The following is a 23,087-nucleotide window of genomic DNA, read 5'->3' as shown; positions in this document are numbered from 1 at the left end:
GGTATTCCCCACATATGAAATGCTAGTTCTTCCTATTAGTATAACCTAACAGTCCTTAAAGGCCAAATCCCACCTTTATGAAACTCTGCTTTACTCCAGCAAACACAGATCTCTCCCCTCTACAATTCTGTGTACACTTTTTACATACACAAGATGACTAGTGTTGTATACTGTCTTATTCTCCAATGGTTTCATGTAAACGAGCGAGACTCACACATGACTTGTACACAAGCTTGTTATGTCTTCTGTTCTCACCTTTTTATTCCCATCTCAAAGGTTCTGGAAAAGTGTACCAGAGGATTTGTTAATTGATTAATGGAGAAATTTAAACATTAGGAGATGCATTGGAGACAAAAGAGCAAGTTGGGTATTATCTTGTTTGATTTGATTTAGCAATCAATGGTCTGTGTTTAATTTATTCCTGTAAGATAAGGCCTGGAGCAGGAGAGGAGGTTCAGAAAAACAGCTGATAACAACTATGGTCTTGGGAAAGAGAAACAGTAGATCTCTATATCATTGAGCTCTTACTTTGAAGAAATTATTTGAGGTACATTTTCAAGGGATAGTACTGAAAGAGACAGAGATGAGTGTTGAGGATCAGTAGGCTAGAAATAGTGAAGGGGGATCCAAGACATTTATTTTTCTTAAATAACAGAAAAAAACAGGAAATATATTTCAAGCCAGAGGTTACATTACAGAAGTAAGATTGTGACTGACCTCAAGAGTAAGAGGAGAAGCCTTAAATGAGCTCAGGGACCCAGCAAATTGGGTCGTGGGAAGCCAGAAGCTCTGCTTAACTAGCTACTAATGAAGGAAATTAGATAACCATATTATTTTGAAAGAAACCAGATTATGTTTATTGAGTGATCTGAAAGCAGTGAAAGGGCTAGATATGGATGGTTTGTTTTGGTTTCTGAGGCTGAGTCACACCAGAGAACCATTTTGCCGTTTTTGTGAAATTGGCTAAGTAGGCAGCCATGTTGACAAGCTTCCCAAGTTCAGCAGGTGGACTGGCCACCGTGGATGAGCAGCAGAGATAAGTGGAAGGGAGAGAAGGTGTCCATGACCTTGAGCCCCCTTCTAATTCTGCTGAGGAGATGTAACTTATATGACTTAAAGTGAAGGCAGAGTAAGCAGTAGGAGTGTCGTAAGTCACTTGTAAAGCACCATCTTTGTGGTATGTAGCTGGGCTGTTTACTCCAAAGACTCTGCAGTGTATAAGCTCTTCAACATGAAGGAGAAGAGAAATGTGTCAGCCAGGTCTGCTAACCATATCAGACAGTCCCAGAACTCTAGTGGTTCACCTCACGTTTAATCAGGGAGTAAGCATGTGGCTTTCTCCATAATAATTCAGGGACATGGCATCTTTCCTGCCTCTCCACTGTCAACACAGGATTTTGAGATCATCCCAGTGTCATCCAGTCAGCCGATGGGGGATGTGGGGCAGCACTTCCTTAGCCCCTCGGGACCCATGTCACTTCCACTATATTCCATTTGTGAATGCTGGTTATATGGCCTCATGCAGACGCTCTAGTGATTGGGAAATTAAGTTCACTGTGTTCCTCAGAGGATGAAATAGTCTTAGTGAGTCAATCTCTTTAGAGAAAAATATAGTAGTAAATTGGGTTAAAAAAATAATCCGGGCGATGATTCATATTTTTCTGCCAATCAACATACCTATAAACGTGGGATGATTTAACTTTCCATTTCAAACAGATGTTCTGCGTTGTGAAAACCCAAAAAGCATATGGGTCTCATATGCTTTATCGTAAAAGCATTTGAGTAAATGGGGATTTCAAGAGTTTGTTAAATGCGTGTGTTATTAAATTAATGAGGCTCTGATTGTGATACGGTGGAAGCTAATTTTGCCCCACCAAGGAACAAAGAAAAATGTTAAACTCTAAGAAGCAGAAATGAGATGGGAACCGTGAAAATTAATCAGTTGGCCAACAATTTGAGTATGTATCAAGAGACAAAAAGTATATAGTGCTGAAATAGTTGAAATCCAGTGATTTAATGTTGCATAATGGCATCAGAGTGACATTTCATTTTAAAGGTTATTTTTCTTGTTTTAGGTCTCTAAACGACTTTCAGACTGATGGAAATTATCATGATTTTCATGCAAGTAACTTAATGTACAAGGCTCAGGGTATTTTACAGAAGTGTCAAAGGTAGATCTGAAGGTAAAAACACCTGACCCATATGATCTAGCTTATAGAGATACGAAAGGTCATTCTGATGAAATAGCATGAGGGACTGGGGTGGGAAATAGACTAGAGCTCTTTATGATGGAGAAAATTTTCAGACTCTCCTCCTGGAAGACAGATGGATCTGCCTAAAGAGTTAGTCCATGATCCATGCTTTCTCCTCCCAGAGACCTCACATAACAGAAAAGAAGTTTCAGCTCTAAATTCCGAGTTTTACAGCAGAAAGAGGTCATCAAATTCAATGCCCATTTTAACTAGAAGGAAATTTCCTCAGATCAGGAAAATGATTTGCCCAATGCCACAGATGGAGTGGATAGTCTAATCCCATTCCAATAGGACACAGGAGCAAACCCACAGTTGTGTTCAAATTGAGGCTATTTGGATGCAAAATATCAGAGGTCCTTTTGACAAAATGGGTGATGGGAAGTAAGAAAGAAGGAGGACCCTAGTTTATGAAGTAGTGGGTAAAGAAAGAGTCTGTAATCAGGTGGGTGAGGCCTGGAGCTGGGGGATGCAAGCAGCCTTCAAGTGCTCGGAAGAACACTTCCGAAGAGGAAGAGGCCAAAGAACTGCTCCCTGGAATCTGCCTGTTTATGGTAGGAAATGACACTATGGGTCAGTTCAAGCTCCAGAGATGGAGATAGGCTGGGTGTCAAGGCCACCAACATCTGCAGTGGAATTCAGACTAAGGCTGGCCTCCCCATGGCCTAGCAACTAGAGAGGGCAATACATCAGGCCCAAGGCGGGAGTGCCCAGCTAGAGATGAGTGCAAGGAGAAAGGGGGCTGGGGACATCGGGAAGTGCTTTGGAAGCTGCCAGGTCTCACAGACAGTGAGGTCCCTTAGGATTCACCCAAGCCCAGATATTGTGGCAAGACCACAGGACTGGGTCTGGGCTGGTGGCTTATTCTCAAGCCCCCCTAGGTCTGTGAGAAGTGGGGAGACCTTTATGTTTTATGTCTGTGGCATTTAGCGTGGGCTCTGGGGCTGGGGGTATGAGAGGGTTAGGAAGCTGGGAGTGGATTAGGAAGCCAGGGCCCCGGGAGCAGGGAAAAATAAGCAGAAATGAAGAACAGACCCAGCCAGCTCTGTGTCTCCCAAAGGTCCTAGATTGGTCCTCTAAAGACCCAGAATCGCAACTCAGTGTCGTCACTTATTAGTTTGCTTGGCCCCCGGGGAAATTTCCTGTACTCTCTAGGTTGTAGTTTCTTCCTTTTATTTTTATTTTTTATTTTTTAAAGATTTAAAAATTTTATTTGTTCATGAGAGACACCCAGAGAGAGGCAGAGGGAGGAGCCAGGCTTCCCTGGGGGGAACCTGATGTGAGACTCAAACCCAGGACCCCGTGATCATGCCCTGAGCCGAAGGGAGACGCTTACCACTGAGCCACCCGGGTGCCCCTGGCTCCTTCCTTTTAAAGGGAGAAATAACAAAGCTGATAAATAGGGACACTGAATCTCAGCAAGTCGGGGGTTGTCCAAAGTTCCCTCTGCGCAGGTGGCCCAGCTGCTGGAGGGGCTGAGGCTCTCATGGAAGTGCTCTCAGCTGGTAGCTGCTGGGCGGGTGGAGATGCTACCTTTCCCAGTCACCTTTCCCCTGGGGCAAAAACCCATTCTCCCAGATTTTCCCTTACAGGCCAATTATCCATTTTCTCCCATTCAGATCAAGTCTGGGTTGGACAAAGGTCATGAAAACAGAACTGCCTACCTAAATAATGTTACAACCTGTACCCCTTTGGGTAACATCACTAACAATGAACATGTATTAAATCCTTCAACTGCCAAGTTCCAAGTGGGATACTTTACTTGCAATGCCACCCCTAACAACCCTATCACATAGTTTCTTTCTTTTTTTTTTTGTATATTTTTTTATTGGAGTTCGATTTGTCAACATATAGCATAACACCCAGTGCTCATCCCGTCAAGTGCCCCCCTCAGTGCCGGTCACCCAGTCACCCCATCCCCCCGTTGTCACATAATTTCTATGAAGTCACTTAGGTGCACACAGAAGTTACCAAAAGTGGTGGGATCAGAATTTGAACTCAGGCAGCCTGTGCTTTGCAACCACCAAATCATAGTCTCTCTTTCCTAGATTAAGCTGCTAGATCACGAACAAGTAGCAAGAGAGAGTAGGGAAGGTATTTTCCATGGAAAGAACTGATAGCTGGAGATTTGGGGGGCGGGGGAGGGAGTCCCCATGGAGGGGCACCTGGGTGGCTCAGCAGTTAGTGCCTGCCTTGGGCCCAGGGCGTGATCCTGGAGACCTGGGATGGAGTCCCAGGTCGGGCCCCCTGCATGGAGCCTGCTTCTCCCTCTGCCTGTGTCTCTGCCTCTCTCTCTCTCTCTCATGAATAAATAAATAAAATCTTAAAAAAAAAAAAAAGAGTAGAAATGAAGAAGAAAAATATCAGTTTATTGGGGGGGTGGGGGGACAGAGAGAGTAAAATGTGCCTTGGGAATAGGATTAAAATGAAGCCATCAAAGCTGGTTTTATTCATGCATCGTCATATACTGGAAAACTAAACCTTCACCGAATAGCTGGAGGTAAGCATGCTCTCCGGCTTCGGGAGACTCACAGGCTAAAACCAGCTGCTCGCACACCTCTCAAGTCTAGTTTGATGATGAGAGGCTTCTGACAGAGTGTGGAAATCACTGCCTAAAATAGATTCTTGGCCCAAGGTCACAGAAGAATTACAGGAGGGCTTCAGCCAAGACACGGGGGTCCCACCTACAGGCCTCTTGTCTCTCACAGAGGGAAGCCCATGGTTCCTGTCTCCGCAGAGCAGGGGTGGAGGGGGCTTGTGCACCAAGATGAAGAAACTCAGACTCCATTCATCCAGGTCAGGCTCCTTCCCCTAATTCCGGCCAAGATCTGACAAGAAGGAACAAAAACTTAGAGTGAGTGCTTTGGGGACAGAGAGTGCATGTAGAAATGAGGCCCCTGGGGACTCTTTACATTGCAAAGCCCTGAAATTACTCTGTTTTGCTCTGTTGAAAGAGGAGCCAAAAATTAGCAACCATTTCTCCGTGCAGAGGTGCAGAGCCAGTGAGTCTACTAACCTCTGCCCGATATTTTCAGATCGGCTTTGTGAGTCTCTAGAAGATGTGTCATGTCCTATTGGAAGTAGACAGAAGGGCAAAATCATTATTTGAAAGTTACTGCAGGACTGTTTTTAAAGGAAGAAAAATCCTGATACCAGAAAAGCAGAGCTCTTAGTCTTCTGGACACTGATGGAAGCTATTATTGTGATGGAAGAGAGTGAGCAGGACTAGCCAGGGTAACTGCAGTCTGGGTGCTTCTGGAAGCCAGAAAGCCCAACACCTAACAAGGAGAAGCGCAGGATGGTTGAGCCGGAACTACAGGTCTCATTCCTTAAGTTCCGCACCCCACCCTGCCTCCTCACCCATCATCACCTGACCTGCTCCTCTCCGTGATGACAGCGGATGAGTTTACACTAAGGGAGAAAGCACATCCTGAGCCAGTATCATAAATGCTTCCTTTCTTCCACTTATGTTTTTTCCCAAATATAAAAATAGCACACTTGGGGCACCTGGGTGGCTCAGTCGGTTAAGCCTCTGCCTTCACCTCAGGTCATGATCCCAGTGTCCTGGGATCTAGCCCCAGTGAGTTTCCCTGCTCAATGGGGAGCCTGCTTCTCTCTCTCCCACTGCCCCTCCCCCTGCTCATGCTCTCTCTCTCTCAAATAAATAAATAAATAAATAAATAAATAAAATCTTTAGAAAAATAGCATACTCATTGAAAAGGATTCAGAAAATACAGAAAGAGCCAATAAAGAAAATTCCTTATAATCTCAGTATCTGTTATCCTTTGCACTAAATGTAAGGAGTCATTTGTCTTGGTTGCCAAGCTCTATCTCCCAGATCCTAGAAAGCTAAGTGGCACATGGTAAGTATTCAATACAACACTTTTTTTTTGTATGAATCAATCCATGTTTTTTAAAATGAATCAATCCATATACAGAGATTACATATAGAGGCACCTGGGTGGCTCAGTGGTTGAATGCCTGCCTTCAGCCCAGGGTATGATCCTGGAGTCCCGAGATCGAGTCCCGCATTGGGCTTCCTGCATGGAGCCTGCTTCTCCCTCTGCCTATGTCTCTGCCTCTCTGTGTGTCTCTTATAAATAAATAAACATTTAAAAAAAAAAAACAACAAAACTATTTAAGATCATAGCTCAGTATTTACTTAGATTTTACTCAATATTTCAAAGCATACATTTTTTGGTAAATCCGTGTATATAATTTTCTTCTGTGAGTTCTTATTGTGGTAAAATACACATATAAAACTTATCATTTTAGGCATTTTCAAGTATGCATTTCAGTGGCAGGAAGGACATTGGCAATTTGTACAACCATCAACACTGTCCATTTCCAGAACTTTTTCGTCATCACAAAATGAAACTCTGTTCCCATTAAACACTAACTCTCCAATCCTTGCTCCTCCTGTCCCTGATAACCTCTTTTTTGTTTTCTGTTTCTCTGCATTTACACATTCTAGATGCCTCATATAAATGGAATCTTAATGGTATTTGTCCTTTTGCTTCCAGTTCATTTCATTTAGCACAATATTTTCAATGTTTGTCCACACTGGAGAGTGCTAAGGCTGAATCCTATTTCATTGTATGTGTATTCCACGTTTTCTTTATCCATTCATCTATTTTTTAAAAAGATTTTATTTATTCATTCATGAGAGACACAGAGAGAGAGAGAGAGGCAGAGACACAGGCAGAGGGAGAAGCAGGCTCCATGCAGGGAGCCCGATGTGGGACTTGATCCCAGGTCCCCAGGATCACGCCCTGGGCTGAAGGCAGGCACCAAACCACTGAGCCACCCAGGGATCCCCTATCCATTCATCTATTGATGGACATTTGGGTTTTTCCAGTATTTATAGTTTCGCAACTCCTTTTTTTTATTTCACTTTATAATATCTCACTCATGAGCATGCTCTATTGTGTTATATGTTTCTTATATATACTATATATATTTGTAAATATTATAATTATATAATACATATAGCTTATTATCATACATAGTTGTCCATTTTATTATTTTACTTTGAAGGGACACATTCTATGCGATTGAGTGACAATTTCCCTGAGTGTACAAGAGATGACCTAATCATTCTCCTATGTTTGCACATTTAGGTTACCTTGGACTTTTGCCATGGTAAGTAAGGCTGCAACATCCTTGGACACAAAGTTCTGTCTGAGTGTAGATTGATATTACTGTTTCCCAGCAATAGATTCCTGGAAGGGGAATTACAGTGACAATCATGTTCTCTAAACTTCTCTCGATATTTTCTTTCCAGTTTGCTTGTCAAATGGTTTTCCAGAAAGGCACATGGCTCTTCCAGTTGTCCAAGAGGAAATTTATCTTACCCTTTTAAAAAAAAATAGAATTATTCTGCTTTTTTTTTTTTTTAAGATTTTATTTATTTGCTCATGAGAGACACACACACACCCACACACACAGAGAGGCAGAGACACAGGCAGAGGAAGAAGGAGGCTCCTCCCAGGGAGCTTGATGTGGGACTTGATCCTGGGACTCCAGGATCATGCCCTGAGCTAAAGGCAGGCCCTAAACCACTGAGCCACCCAGGGATCCCTATCTTACCCTTTTGACTCTAAATGTTATCGTATGAAATGTCTTTGCTAATTTGATGGACGAAAATGGTATCTTGTTGACCAAAGCTCCATTTGGTGGGTTACTAGACCTCACTCAGTCTCTAAGATGTCCATGTCCCTCACAGTAGCTCTCATGGCACTGGCAGTGGAGGAGTCCTTAGCAATGGGGGTGGGGGCACGCAGGGTGAAGGGTGAGGGAACAGGTGCAGGGTGGGGAGTGGGGACTGCATGCATGATGATGTGGGGCTCTGATAAGTTAGACTCTACTGGCATTTATAATGTACTGAGGACTCAACTAAGCTCAGCTCTCTGCTGCAACCTGGGTCATTACAAACTTAATCCTCTCAGTTTCTCAGGCTTGCAGGCTGGCTGCAGTTTATCCACGGTATCAAATGATTTCTACACAATTCCTTTGGCTTACCACCAATAGATTTTATTATTTGCTTTTTTTTTTTTTTTTTTTTTTTTTTTGCAAAATTAGAAAAATCCAGCCTCAAATAGCTTAAGGAGCTTTTCAAGAAAACACAAGTGAGAAGTAGCCAATCTGGGATTTGAGCTCCCTGACTATAAATCCATGCCTTTTCCCCTACAGCCACTTTTAAAAAGCTTCACAAACTTGAAAAGTACTCTCAATGTATACCAGGTACACAGAAAAGAATATTTATTTTTCATTTCACTTAAATGTACCTTTTTCATAGCTTTTTTATATAGATCAATGAGGTCCCGAATGAATTGCTAAGTGTTAGAATTTTCTATTTTTGATCTTTGGGTTTTAAAAGCACAGTAGAATGCAGCAAACGCACCAGACTGTAATCCTGGCTCTGCTGCTTGCTGTTTGCTAGCTGCTTGACTTCGACAGATCACTTAATCTCTCCAAGCCTCAGCTGTAATGACTTCCAATTCACGGAACTGTCGTGAAGATTCAATGTGACGATATTTGTAACTGAATCTAGCAAGGTAGGTGGCATGCATTAGGTGGCCAATAAAAAATTTTAAAGGTCATGGTGAGATGGCAATTGGCAAAAGGAACAAATTGAGGACAATTCAGGAGAAAAGGAACCAATGCATTTATTGCTAGTCCAGATCTGCAAGGGAGAGGAAGACACATATCCTTTAATTTTTTATTGAAGTATAATGCAAATACAGAAAAGTGAGCAAATCATCATATGGTTCAATGAATTACCCCAAGTAATCATACTCATTTAATCATCTCCAGGACAGGAAATGGAAAATCACCAGCCATGCAGAGCCCTCTTGGTTTGATCACTTTCCCCTCAGTCCTCCCCAGTGGTAACCACTTGCTGGATGTTTAAACCAATGGGCAGAGTTCTGTCCATCTCCTATAAATGAAACTTGGCCCCAATTTCAGACCATATACAAGACCTAAAGCATCTAAAAAAGTAGTATGACTCTCACGAGCATAATTTTCAGTGAGGGAACAAAAAAAAAGAGCCAATCAGGGAAGGATATCATTTATATAAAGTTGAGTCTTTTGAGTAACAAATTCTTAATGTAGCCATAATTGTCAATATTTTCCCTTACAGTAATACTTTGTGTCTTGTTTAGGACTGCCTGTCAATTAATCTATGATAAAGAGGAAGAGAATATATAACAGGAAAAAAAGAGTTTCTTCAATAAATGGTGTTGGGAAAACCGGACAGCTACATGCAAAAGAATGAAACCGGACTCCCATCTTAGACTATCTACAAAAATAACTGCAAAATGGTTGAAAGACTTGAACGTAAGACTGAAACCATAAAACTCCTTAAAGAAAATGTAGGCAGTAAGCTCTTTGACATCTGTCTTGGTGATTATTTTTTTTTTTAATTTCCAAAAGCAAAAATCAACAAGTGAGACTACATCAAACTAAAAAGCCTCTGCACGGCAAAGGAAATCATCAACAAAATGCAAAGGCAACTTACTGAAGGAGAAGATATTTGCAAATCATATCTGATAAGGGGTTACTATCCCAAATATATAAAGTACTCTTAAAACTCAATAGCAAAACAACAATCTGATTAAAAATGGGCAGAAGAACTGAATAGACATTCTTCCCAAGAAGATATCCAGATGGCCAACAGATACATGAAAAGGTGTTCAACATCCCTAACCATTGAGGAAACGCCAATCAAAACCACACTGAGATATCACCTCACACTTTTTAGAATGGCTATCACCAAAAAGACATGAAATAACAGGTGTTGGTGAACATGTGGAGGAAAGGGGAAGCCCTCGTGCACCGGTGGTGGGAACATCAGTTGGTGCAGCCACTACAGAACACAGTATGAAGGTTCCTGAAGAAATCAAGAACAGATCTACCATATGATCCAAAAATTTCACTTCTCAGGGGAACATTAACTCTAAAAGATGTCTGCGTCCCCACATTCATTGCAGCATTATTTACAATAGTCAAGAGATGCAGATAACTTAAGTGCTTATTGATGGATGAATAAAGACAGATGTGGCGTGTATATATATATATATATATATATATATATATATATATATACAGAATGGAATATTACTCAGCGTAAACAAGACATGAAGGCATTATGCTAAGTGCAATAAGTCAGATAAAGACAAATACCATATAATTTCACTTACATGTGGAATCCAAGACAAACAAATCAAAACAAAACAAAATAAAGCAAACAAAAAAACCAAGCTCATAAATACAGAGAGCAGATGGTGGTTGCCAGCAGAGAGGGGAGTTGAGTAGGCAAAATGGGTGAAGGGGGTCAAAAGGTACACACTTCCAGTTATACAATAAGTAAGTCACATATAATGTACAGAATAGTGACTATAATTAATAACACATTGCACAACTGAAAGTTGCTAAGAGAGTAAAGCTTAAAAGTTCTCAACACAAGAAAAAAAATGTTGTAACCATGTATGGTGACTGATGGTAACTAGATTTATTGTAGTGATCTTTTTGCAGTGTATATACAAATATGAAATCATGTTGCACACTTGAAACTAACATGTTAATTATACCTCAATAAGAAAACAATCAATTATAAGTAAAAAATTTAAAAACTTAATTTTTCGCTTGTTATGATGGAAGGAAACAATTAATTTTTATATATTGGTATCCAATAACTTGGCTAACTAAAGTCACTAATTAAATTTAATAATTTGTTGTAGATCCTTTTGGATAGTCTATGTACAACACCAGATTGTGAATAGGAGCAGTTTTTTTTTAATAGGAGCAGTTTTTATCCTCGTGTTCATATTCTTATACTCTTTTTCTTTATCTTGTTTATTAAATTGGCTAGGACATTTTTGTCTCATTCTCCATTCCAGAGGGAAAGCTTTTCACGTTTAATCATGCTTGTGTAAGATTATTTATAGGTGCATTTTATTAGATTCAAGCAGTTTTATTTATATTTGCTAGAAGTTCTAATCATGAATATATATTGAATTTTGGCAAGTTCTTTTTCAGCATTTATCTAGATGGTAATATGATGCTTACTCCTTCATTCTGTTGATGTGACAAATATCATCTTTTTTCAAATGTTAAACCATTCTCTCTTTTTTTGTTCCAAGCATGATGGATTTATTTTTTTTAAGATTTTATTTCTTTATTTGAGAGAGAGAGGGAGAGGGAGCACAAGCATGGAAGGGGCAGAGGATGGGGAAGAAGGAGACTTCCCGATGAGCAGGGAGCCCGATGTGGGGCTCAATCCCAGGACCCCAGGATCATGACCCGAGCTGAAGGGGACTTATAGGGTCCCCTTCCTGGTGGAAGGGTTTGAGGATAACCCAGTCCAATCAAGCTGGGATTATTGCTTTAGCAGATAAAGAAGTTCTACAAGCCAGTGTGTAGTTAGCACCAGCGTCAAAACAGGTGGTTGCAAGGCTATGCAAATCTTGTGTTTCAATCTTCTCACTTGAACCGCCTGGTCGATATAGCCTCCAAACTCAGTTTCATCATTTTCTTGAGTGTGCAGCTGGAGGTCTGCCACCTTGAAACCCAGGGCAAAATTATTTTGTGACTGTTTGGATTTGGCTCTGCCAAAACTCATCGGGGAGCCAGCCGGCAAGCCAACCTTCAAAGGCTAACACAGCCCAGGTGTAAATGGTTGGTCCAGAAAAATCTATATCAACATTACTGTCAAGGCGGAGACAATCTTATTTATAGGGGACTTCAATTTCCCACTCTTTTTTCCTGTGGTCAGCACAAGCAGGGCATCAAGAGTCACCTTCAAGCCTTCAAGCAACTTATTCTACAAAGAAATTTCTGCCCTGAGAGGGCTATCTCTTTCATTGTAGGTTGAAAATAAGTCCCAGTTACAGATCTTATATTTGGTCTCTAGGTTGTCTGAAGCTTTCCCTGTCTGTGTAAGCACAACCAGAAGTAGAGAATTCTACTAATATAGTAGAATTGGTTCTCCAATTCTTGTGCTATACTGACTATACCAAACCCAAATCCTCTGTTGAAGACCTCCTTGGCAGCCATTCCTAGCTCTCAGTAAGTCTGCGTGTTACATACATCTTCAGCCAGAGGGCCTGTCTCCATGCTGCTAGGGCGACCCAAATATTAAACCATTCTTGCCTTCCTGGAATAGCCCAGTGTATTCACCAGGCACTGCTGGATTTGTTTTGCTAATAGTTGGTTTAATTTTTTTTTTAGATTTATGTAAAACATCATGTTATACTGACCTGTTCTACTCCTTTTATAATGTTCTTGTCAGGTTTTGGTATCAAGGTAACACCAGCCTCAGAGGACAAAATGGAAAGTGTCTCACTTTTTCTATTCTCTGGAAAAGTTTATCTACAACTGGCATTTTTTCCTTTCTCAAATATTTGGTAAAAATTCACCAGTGAAGTCATCTGGACTTGAGGTTTGGGGTTGGTGTTTTTTTGTTTTGTTTTGTTTTTTGTTTTTTGGTTTTTTTTTTGGATTTGGGGTTTTAAATGGAAAGTTTAAAAATATGTATTCCATTTTCTTCATTGTTATAGGACTGTAGAGGATTTTTGTGTCCATTTAGAGGTAAACTGCTTTTCTGGAAAATTGTCCATTGGTAAAAATTTTTTAGTTATTCACACAACATTGATTATAATATCTTCTTACAATATTTTAAATATTTGTAAGATCTATAACAGTGTCTCCTCTTTCATTATTGATGTGGATTATTTTTGCCTTTTTCCCCTTGATCTCACTAGGGAATTTGGACTTTCCAAAGAACCAACGTCTAGTTCTTTCCAAAGAAAGAACTCTTATTCGTCTTTCCAAAGAACCAACATCTAGTTTTGTTAAGCCTCTCTAGTCTGTATTTATTTTATATTTCCACTTAGTTCTTTCTCCCCTTGTCTTTATGATTTCCTCTCTTCCACTCTGAGTTTGATATTTTTCCAACTTTTTGAGATAGATGCTTAGATCACTGCCTTTTCTTTTTCTTTCTTTCTTTCTTTCTTTCTTTCTTTCTTTCTTTCTTTCTTTTTCTTTCTTTCTTTTTTTTTACAGAAAAGACTTCCTTTCCTTTTTGGCTTTTTTTTTTTTTTTTAAGATTCTATTTATTCGTGAGAGACAGAAAGAGAGAGAGAGAGAGAGGCAGAGACACAGGCAGAGGGAGAAGCAGGCTCCATGCAGGAGCCCGACGTGGGACTCGATCCCAGGACCCCAGGATCATGCTCTGGGCCAAAGGCGGCGCTAAACCGCTGAGCCACCCGGGCTGCCCAGATCACTGCCTTTTCATCTATTCTTCTTTTCTAGTGTATGTGTTATAAGGATATTTTATTTTTATTTATTTTTTTAAGATTTTTAAATTTTATTTATTCATAGAGACAGAGAGAGAGAGAGAGAGAGGCAGAGACACAGGCACCATACAGAGAGCCTGATGTAGGACTCGATCCCGGGTCTCCAGGATCACGCCCTGGGCTGCAGGCGGCCCTAAACCGCTGCGCCACCGGGGCTGCCCTGTGTTATAAGGATATAAATTTTCCTCTAAGTATGGCTTTAGCTGTACCAACACGCTTTGCAATATCTTCATTATTATTCCAGTAAACTATTTTCTAATTTCCTTTGTTATTTTTTCATTGATTTATGAGTTATTAAAGGATAATTCTTTCTTTATTTTTCCTTTTAGTTAGAGAGTGTGAGCAAGCATGGGGGCTAGAGGCAGAGGGAGAGGGAAAGAGAGAGTCTCAAGCGGGCTCCATGTCCAGTGCAGAGCCCAATGCAAAGCTTGAACTCCTGACCCTGATATCATGACCTAAAATAAAATCAAGAGTTGGTCACTTAACTAACTGAACCACCCAGGCGCCCTGGAAGGGATAATCCTTAATTTCCATACCTGGAAATCTGTTCAAATGATATTATAATTTATTTTTTTTTAAGATTTTATTTATTTACTCATGAGAGACAGAGGGAGAGAGGCAGAGACACAGGCAGAGGGAGAAGCAGGCTCCATTCAGGGACCCCGATGTGGGACTCGATCCCGGGTCTCCAGGAGCATGCCCTGGGCTGAAGGTAGGCGCTAAACCACTGAACCACCCCGGCTGCCCTTATAATTTATTTCTAATGTGTTTCCACCACTGCCTGACAACAAACTGTATGATTTCAATGCTTTGTTTTTTGTTGAGATTTGATTTAAACCTAGCATGTGGTAATTTTTATAAATATTTCAAGTGTAATTTTGAACGAAATCTACAGTATTAGGTCAAATATTCTTTATATATCAATTAGGTCAGATTTGTTCTTTTTTTTTTTTAAAGATTTTATTTCTTTATTCATGAGAGACACATAGAGAGAGAAGCAGAGACAGGCAGAGAGAGAAGCAGGCCCATGCAGAGAGCCCAATGTGGGACTCGATCCTGGATCCCAGGATCACATCTGGAGCCAAAGGCAGAAGCTCAACTACTGAGCCACCTACGTGCCCCCAGATTTGTTACCTGTGAAATTCAAATCTATATTCTTTTGTCTCCTTAATGAGTAAGGCTTGAGATTTTTTTGCCTGATACATTTTGAGATTACTTTATTATGTTCATAGAGTTTTAGGATCACTATATATTTCTGGTAAATTAAGCAATTTATTATAAAATAGTCTGTCTCTACTAGTTATTTTTTCCTTAAGGTCCACTTTGTCTGATGTTTACATGGTACATCTCTTTTTTATTCCCTTACTTTCAATATTTGTGTCCTTATTTTTGTGATGTGTTTCTTGTAAGCAGTATATAGTTGTTTTCTTAATCCAGGTCTACCGTCTTACCATTCACTTTCTAGTTGTCCCATCGATCCTATATTTCTTTTCTTCCTTTCAAATCGATTGTTTCTGTTATTTCATTTTCTCACTTATTTCGGTATTAATATATTATTTTACTATTCTTTTAATAGTTACCCTACATACCCCCTTTTTGAAAAAATTTACATCAAGTACAAATACTTATATCTCTTCCTAGACAATACTAGGGCCTTGTAGCATTTTAATTGTATATGCCTTCTTACCCAACTTAGATGCTGTTTTTTCCATATTTTTGTCAATTTAAGTAACTTTATTAAGACGGAGTTGACACTCCACAAAATGTTCCTGTTTTAAGCATATGGTTTGATGAGTTCTGACAAATGTATGCACCCATGTAACCATCATAATATAGAATATTTACTTCACCCTAAAAAGTTACCTCGTTCTCAGGCAACTATTGACCCGATTTTTGTTATTATAGGTTTGTTTTTATAGTCTTTTGTGTTTGAATTCTTTAAGACCATCATGTTTTGCTATTTATTCATTCTCTTACAGATATCACTAGTTCACTACTATGTATAGCAGTACTATTCTTTTGTTTCTCGTGCTTTTATTTTGGATATTTATTACTGACCTTTCAGTTCCCTAATTCTCTCTCCAGCTGTTAAGCTCATTATCAAATTTTTCTGTTCTAGAAGTTTCATTTTAAAAATAATTTCCTGTTTTCTGCAAGAATTCTCAATTATGTCTTTTATTTCTGTAAATATATTAGGTATAGTTATTTTAAGGTCTGTGTCCAGATATCTGTAAGTCTATTTTTTTGTTTTCCTTGCATTGGTTTCTTTTTTTAAAAAAATATGCTTACAAAAGGATTCCAGTGAAGTGGCTAATCAATGACTTGAAATGAAGTACAACTCTAGAGTTGGAGCAATTTAGTGCCACCTTACCAAGTCAAACGATGCATTTATAAATAAATGTGGGAGGGGAAAGGAAACAATTATTGAGGAAGAAGGAGGATGAAAAGCAGTTAAACAAATATTTTAGCTTGAAGTTATTTCTTGGTTATTAGGACAAGAAAGTGTACTGAATGAGGTTGAAAGCCAACCTGGCCAACCAAGGGTAGGACCTAAGAGTTTCACGATTAGTTTAGTTGAGAATGAAAGATGGCACTGAGAACAGAACTGCAGGTGCTCAAACCTGGTACATCCTAGAACTCAGCATGAGCATATAATGCTAGATAGACATGAGAATCTTTAGCTCTTTTAGTCTTGCTTTTGTAATTGAAGAACAGCTTGATAATATGGAGAGTCTATTAGAGAACATTTATAGTAACATAGAACACAAATCTGGTGTTTGAAAACTAAAAACTAGGTCCAGAAAGATTTCACACAATCCAGCAAAATATGAGGTTAGAATATGAATGAAAATGCAAAGATTGCACTTTGCACTTTTGCAAAGATTGCAAATTAGGATATATTTTTCTTAACCTGAACTTCTGACTCAGGATGTTTCTTCAATGGGTTTCTTTTTACTTATTGTTATGAACAGGTTTGATGCAACCATCCACTGTACTGCCCCAGAAATTCTTTTATTTTGAGTTCTCCTAAGTTGTCTTTAGTTGTTCCAAAGAATGATATGAAATCCCCAAATGAATTAATAGCTATTTTTAAAAGGTTTTATTTATTTAGAGAGAGAGAGTATAAGCAGGGGAGTGGGGCAGAGGCAGAGGGGAAAGCAGACCCCCACTGAGCAGGGACCCCCCCACTCCAACAGGCTGGATTCCAGGACCCTGAGATCATGACCTGTGCTGAAGGCAGATGCTTAACCCATTGAACCACCCAGGGGCCCCAAATGAATTAATTGATTTAATTTGCTTTAATTACAAATTAAATATATACTAGAAGATCACATGGGGTGTTTTAAAACAAAATAACCCAAGAGTACATCTTTTCTAAAAAGTGTAGTAATCATTGCATTATCTAGAGTATATCTGGAAACACTATATAATTTCCATACACGTGTCTTAAAGTGATCTGAAGCTACAACATATTTAAAAAAAACAATGAATTGAGCATAAAAGTCTTGCTTCAAAGATACATAATCAAAACAATTGGTGGATTTAGATTTTTTGCTTTTCATCACGTTGAGTCATGTGCCACCTGTAAAACAATTGTCTCCTGTGCTCAGTTTTGTAATGCTGAGGCTGGGACTCTACTTATAGTTTTCTTGAGCCAGCTGGCTCCTTCTTGGAGTGCCAGTAAGGAGCTAGAGGAAGACTAGTAGGCAGGAGGAAGGAAAGGGACCCATTCCTTTTTGTAGCTTACTCTTCTGGTCGGCCCTGCTTCCTCCCCACTGGAGCTGCACTTTGTTCCAGAGGGAGCAGTTTGCAGTCCTCCTAACCTTGGGAGCACCTGCCTCATTGTCCCCTCAGAGATTCCACCACTAGCAGCTATTGTCTTGCCCTCAGAGGTATAGGTTTCTGCTCTGTGGGCCTTTTCTTTAAGCTTCTAAAATTTTAACATTCCAACATCTTCCCTTTGTTGGAACCCTAGGGGAGTCGCTGCTTTCTGCAGTTGCTAATTCAGTCTATAAAATGTGATACCTTAGTTTCATTTTTGCCTTGTCCGTTGTTTTGATGGATAGAATAATAGTCTTCCTAAAGACATCCATATGTAATCCCCAAAACATGTGAATATGTTACTTCACATGGCAAAAGAAATTGAACAGTTAAGGATCTTGAGGTGGGAAGATCATCCTGAATTATCCACATGGGTCCTTACGAGAGGGAGGCAGAGGGTCTGAGTCAGAAAAGTGGGTGTGACGATGAAAGCAGAGGTTGAAGAGATTGGCGGGCCCCTGAGACAAGAAATGTAGGTGGCCTCTGGGAGCAGGAATAGGCAAACAAGCATAGATAATCTGGAACCTCCAAAAGGAACACAATTCTGCTGACACCTTGATTTTAGCCCAGTGAAAATTATTTTGGACTTCTGATCTCTGGAACTGTAGGGTAACAAATTTGTGTTATCCCAATCCACTAAATGTGAGGTAATTTGTCATAGTAGTAATAGAAACCTACTACCATTACCTAGTTAATAATACTTTATATTAAATTCTGTCTGTTAAACTCAGTTATTTTATTATTTATTTTATTTGAATGATCAAGTCTCAATTATACTCTCCAAGGTTAACTTTAGCTTATGATGATATACTTAGTATTGAATGTTTTAAAAATAATCCTATTTGTAAAATTGTGTCCTTCCTATTGAGGCTAACTTTACATTATAAAATATAATATTAAAACATATGAATTACATTGGAAATTAAAACAAGACATTTGCCAGTTTGTCAGCTTGCTGTGAAAATTAGGAAAAACTCAGTGTAAGATCTGTGGCACTCATTATGGTCGTTGTGTGGGAAGCACAGAAGAACAGCTGGACTGGATGAGACCAGGGGTCTGGTTAATGAGGAAATGAGTGAATCTTGCTTAATTGGACATGAAGGTATAATCCAGTAGCCAAAAAGTCCAGGAAGACTGGAAGACCACCAGTGCAAACTCTAGGAATGCAGCAAAGGAATGAAGACATAGCTGGACATAGTGCTTCGGGTAGTTGAACTGAATCCAATATTCAGGAAGTTCCCAGTGGACTAGAAGCAAGGCTACTGTCATGGTTTGTAGTAGACGAATAGAATTCATAGTCCAGGGGTGTCTACAAAAGCAGTAGTGAGCAAGTAGATCCACAAAATGGTCTCTTGAGAAGGAATTTAATCTCTATTCTCCAAGCAGATACATGAATATGTATAGTTTTTACTCTGATTTCTGTAACATCTACCCCTCAGTGTGAAAAGATCCAAGGGCTCCAAGTCAATTTAGAGTTAGGTACATATATTAAAATATATATATTTAATATTATATTTATACATATTTCCATAAATTTATGTTTTATGTATTTTTACTTAATATTATGTTTATATTTATAAAGAGATTTACTTTAAGGAATGGGAGCATGTAATTATGGAGGCTGGCAAGTCCAAAATCTGCAGGATGAGGCTGCAGCCTTGAGACTCAGGAAGAGCTGATGCTGCAATTCAAGTCCAAAGACTATCTGCTGGCAGACCTACTCTGGGGAGATGAGTCTTAATTCTATTAAGACCCTCAACTGATTGGATAAGGCCTACTCACCTTATGGAGGTCAATCTGCTTTACTCAAAGTCTAAAGATTCAGATCCAAATCTCATCCATAAACACCCTCATAAAAACATCCAGATTAATGTTTGATCAAATATCTGGACACTATGGGCCAGCCAAGTTAACACATAAGATTAATCATCACAACCCTCTTGCCTAGCTAGAGAGGTAGAAGAATATACTATATTTTAAGAGGACAGGATATTACATAGCCTTGCTGTGGGTTTTTATTTCCTCCCATATCCTGAAGATAAGACAACAATTTGAGAACTACATTATGTAGTACACTCTTCAAATACAGGGTCCAGCTTAAACAAACCAAATTTATTTTGTTCCATTGTTCCAAGGTTGTTTTTTTTTTTAAGTAGAATTATAGTAAAACATCACATATTTTAAAAGAAATAATCTGAGAAACTTTTCTTACAGAATGTAATTCCAAAAAACAGAAATAATTGTCTCCCCTTAAGGGAGAGTTAAGAAGCAAAAACTTCCGTAACACGCATGCTTTTTTTTTTCTTCTTCTTTCTTTTTTTTTGTCTAAAAGAAAAGCAACTGTATAAAAACATAGACTACCAATTATAATAGAAGGAAACATTGAAAGAAGTGAGAAGTGACACTTCATAGCTAAAAGAAACAATAACCCTGAGACCTGTGATTGCTTTCTACTTCTTCAATAATAGATTGGGGGTCACAGTGATTGGGTGAAGTAGTGTTGTACATCCCAGCCCCGGAAAGTATTATAGTCCCAGAGCACATATTGATAATTAAGAAAATAACTGAATTATTAATTGACTTATATTCAGTACAACTCTGAAGCTATGAGAAAGAACAGATACTGAATTGAGACAGAAAACTGAGCGTATGTTTGTTTCTGCCTCCCATCCAAAGCGTCCAGAAAAAAATACCTTAAATCATTAAAAGGATGAATTAAAAAGAGAGATAAAAAAAAATGAACACAATCAGAAAGCTTCAAACTTTGAGAAAATTCACGAATGATGAAAAGCAGATGGGATCCTATTAATGGAGGAAACCCTAACCCAAAACACATGTATGGGAAGGTAGCTCTAGTGTCCAGGAGACCTTCCGGGAGAACCACAAGCTCAGGGTCAAGGGAACAAAGAGCAGAAGTAACTGAGTCAATACACAACTTGGTAAATGAGCAGCTGAGGAAGGTGGACTTCACATTCTTCCCCTTCTTGTATGGAGCAGTGGCATCAACAGAGGTTAACCCCGGTGACCCCGGGCTAGTCAGGCGGAGCAGAGAACCTGGGCCACTACCTCCAGAGAGATCTGAGAAGTGCCTGAGATGTGCAAGAGGGGTTGTCAAATAGGCAGTTGCAAATTTGACTGTGGAACTCAAGGGAAAAGTAGGGGCTGCTGAGATGAACTTGGAAGTCATCCTACATGGATAATATGTGAAGCCACGACACCATATGAGATTACTAGGGAAAGAATGCACAGAAAGAAGAGAAGGGGTCCCAGGACTGAGCCCCAGGACACCCCAACATGTAGGTAACAGGTTTTATGCATGTGACACTGAAACAACTAGTGAGTGAAATTTGTTTATATTTGTGAACAAATTAACTGAAGAGGGGCCACTGAGGGTTATGTGGAAGGGGGCTTACCCACCTAGAACACAACTGAGATGCATTCTAGTCCCCCTACCAAATCCAGGACAGTCCTGGTTGACTGGGAACTCTTTGAGGGGAGCCTGCATTACTCATCTTGTTGCCTTACAAGTGATTGATACATGTCTGTTTAAGGAACAAATTTGTACACTTATAAATAAACTTCCCATTGTTTGGGGAGAATTTAGACCAAATTTCTCATTTTTGTTAAGCATTTTCTCCTCCCACCTCACATGCTTCCTCTTCATTTTTCTCCCTTTGCAGGTAGTGTCTAGAAACACACCTTTTAGGTTCAAAGTTTATCTATCTATCTATCTATCTATCTATCTATTTATTTATTTAGATTTATTTATTTATTTGGGGGGGGGGCAGAGGGAGAGAAAGTCTTAAGCAGACTCCTCACTGAGCATGGAGCCTGAGGCAGGGTCAGGCAGGGAGCCTGACTCAGGCAGGAGCCTGAGTCTCTTAAGAGACTCCTCCATGGCCTTGAGATCATGACCTGAGCCTGACCCGAGTTGGAAACTTAACCAACTCTGCCAACCAAAGTTGGCAACCAGGCACCCCCAAAGATTTTAAAATAAAAAGAGCTATTCTTTTTTTTTTTTTTTACCTACTTTAATATTCAATTAGCATTTTGTCATTTTATTTCTAGTTTTCAGCTGTATTATTTCATTTTTCCATCAAGACCTTTTTGTGAAAAATATCAGATAAGGAAATGTTCCCTCCCGAGACCCCTCCAAGGATAGTAGCAGAAGAAGAGTACCTGAGGATAAAAGCCGTCCATGATCACATGGTCCAGCTACCTTTTCCCAAATAGAGATTTGACCTCCATGATAACCTCTGAGTGTGATTTCATTAAAGGAACCAGCAGATTTCCTTGTTCTGTAACAATACTCACATCCTCTTGGAATTCTAGTGTCTATTTAGATCACAATGGAGTAGAGTACCCAACTATTAGCTCTAGTTGATAGGAGCACCCATTATTGCAAAGAAGAGGAGAGAAATAGACAAGAAATATATGCACAAGAAAAAAAATGTGAACTATTTCCATGTCAATAAATACAGCTCTACATAAAAAATTACGACTTCAGAGATTTCCATTTTATAAATTTTAACAACTCATTGAACCCAATCTGCATTCTTGGACACTGGATTTTTTCCTATCATATACATCTGTTGTAAACAGTTTTGAACTCCAGTGTGGTTATTCCTTGAGATAAATTCTTAGAAGAGAGGCTGGTAGATTATAGGATATGCTTTTAAAGGATTTTTGATGTGTGCTGCCAAAGTGCTCTTCAGAAATATCCTACCAACATATACTCCCTTTATCAACGACCTCTTTTCCTACACCATTACTAACTTAGGGCATTGTCATTCTTTGAAATCTTTGTCAATTATTTGGGTAAAAAAGGTAGCTTATTGTGGTTAAAATTTACATTTCTTTGCTTATGTCTTTCACAGTTTTATTCAAGTCCAATTTACTAAGCTGTTAAAGATGCAACAAGAAAAATGCAACCTAGTGCTGCTTCTTTGCCCAGGGTGACTTGTATGGTGGCAGATTTTATCCAACAGGCTTCTACAAGTATCTTAGAACCCAAACAACTGGGTGGTCACACAACAAGACACAGAGTATGATGGGATGAGCACTGGATGTTATACTATATGTTGGCAAATTGAATTTAAATAAAATGTTAAAGAAAGGGGGGGGGGCACAAAGTAGGCTGAGAAATCTAAGCCTGTGTCCTGACCCTTTGCTTCTTGCTCTGAACCCATGGTCTTTCACAAGACAGCAGAATAATGTCTTAAGGCTGAGGAAACATACCTCTTTTAAACAGAGTTCACGTAATGATGAAAGACTTTTGCTGTTGGGGAATGGTGGGAGGAAAAAAACCCTGCAGAAACCAGAGAAATGAGAATATGAAATTGCTAACTTCACAACTTCATGAAAAGCAATTCCAACAGCAAGAAGCCCTTTGCTTTCTAGGCCAAAGATTAATCAAGAGCCTACTCTTCATTCATCCCTCCTAACAATTTAGTAGGAAACTTTATAACTCTAAGATGATTAAAAAGTTTCTTCTGTAGTGCCTGCAGTTCTAGTTGGTGGTTTATTCTCCCTATCTCTGTTACTGATGTGAAGTGGTAGGAGCTTTGGTTTTCCCACTGCTAGGCACCCAGGCTTGCTTGGGTCAGTTGCAAAATGATAGCCTATTGTGGCTACAAAATCACAAAGTGCCATTTTA

General features: G+C 39.5%; 1 long non-coding RNA gene and 1 pseudogene across 1 annotated transcript; both read right to left on the bottom strand.

The window, feature by feature from the left end:
• Window positions 1-4,597: 4,597 nt before the first annotated feature.
• LOC125752688 (uncharacterized) lies at window positions 4,598-5,485 on the bottom strand. Its single transcript, XR_007402795.1, has 2 exons — window positions 5,266-5,485; window positions 4,598-5,077 (listed from the first exon to the last, which is right to left on the bottom strand). It is a non-coding gene; the product is annotated as an uncharacterized LOC125752688 (long non-coding RNA).
• A 3,939-nt stretch (window positions 5,486-9,424) lies between these two features.
• Window positions 9,425-12,368, bottom strand: LOC118349961 (voltage-dependent anion-selective channel protein 3-like; annotated as a pseudogene).
• Window positions 12,369-23,087: the final 10,719 nt, after the last annotated feature.

The sequence above is a fragment of the Canis lupus genome, chromosome 16 (genome assembly GCF_003254725.2).
Source record: "Canis lupus dingo isolate Sandy chromosome 16, ASM325472v2, whole genome shotgun sequence".
In the NCBI taxonomy this organism is placed as follows: Eukaryota; Metazoa; Chordata; class Mammalia; order Carnivora; family Canidae; genus Canis; species Canis lupus.
Note: the sequence above shows the minus strand (reverse complement) of the source record. Positions and strands in the feature narration are given on the sequence as shown.